The following is a 1,187-nucleotide window of genomic DNA, read 5'->3' as shown; positions in this document are numbered from 1 at the left end:
CTAGAGGATGATGCACAGTGGGAGGTATTGTACGGTGTATCTGGTGAGCGGGAGGGCGGACATCTAGAGGATGATGCACAGTGGGAGGTACTGTACGGTGTATCTGGTGAGCGGGAGGGCGAACATCTAGAGGATGATGCACAGTGGGAGGTACTGTACGGTGTATCTGGTGTGCGGGAGGGCGGACATCTAGAGGATGATGCAGAGTGGGAGGTACTGTACGGTGTATCTGGTGAGCGGGAGGGCGGACATCTAGAGGATGATGCACAGTGGGAGGTATTGTACGGTGTATCTGGTGAGCGGGAGGGCGGACATCTAGAGGATGATGCACAGTGGGAGGTACTGTACGGTGTATCTGGTGTGCGGGAGGGCGGACATCTAGAGGATGATGCACAGTGGGAGGTATTGTACGGTGTATCTGGTGTGCGGGAGGGCGGACATCTAGAGGATGATGCACAGTGGGAGGTACTGTACGGTGTATCTGGTGTGCGGGAGGGCGGACATCTATAGGATGATGCACAGTGGGAGGTATTGTACGGTGTTTACGGTGTGCGTGAGGGTGGACATCTAGAGGATGATGCACAGTGGGAGGTATTGTACGGTGTATCTGGTGTGCGGGAGGGCGGACATCTAGAGGATGATGCACAGTGGGAGGTACTGTACGGTGTATTTGGTGTGCAGGAGGGCGGACATCTATAGGATGATGCACAGTGGGAGGTATTGTACGGTGTATATGGTGTGCGGGAGGGCGGACATCTAGAGGATGATGCACAGTGGGAGGTATTGTACGGTGTATCTGGTGTGCGGGAGGGTGGACATCTATAGGATGATGCACAGTGGGAGGTATTGTACGGTGTATCTGGTGAGCGGGAGGGCGGACATCTAGAGGATGATGCACAGTGGGAGGTACTGTACGGTGTATCTGGTGTGCGGGAGGGCGGACATCTATAGGATGATGCACAGTGGGAGGTATTGTACGGTGTATACGGTGTGCGTGAGGGTGGACATCTAGAGGATGATGCACAGTGGGAGGTATTGTACGGTGTATCTGGTGTGCGGGAGGGCGGACATCTAGAGGATGATGCACAGTGGGAGGTACTGTACGGTGTATTTGGTGTGCGGGAGGGCGGACATCTATAGGATGATGCACAGTGGGAGGTATTGTACGGTGTATATGGTGTGCGGGA

This window comes from Crinia signifera, chromosome 4, assembly GCF_055691185.1.
Source record: "Crinia signifera chromosome 4, ASM5569118v1, whole genome shotgun sequence".
Classification (NCBI taxonomy): domain Eukaryota; kingdom Metazoa; phylum Chordata; class Amphibia; order Anura; family Myobatrachidae; genus Crinia; species Crinia signifera.
Note: the sequence above shows the minus strand (reverse complement) of the source record.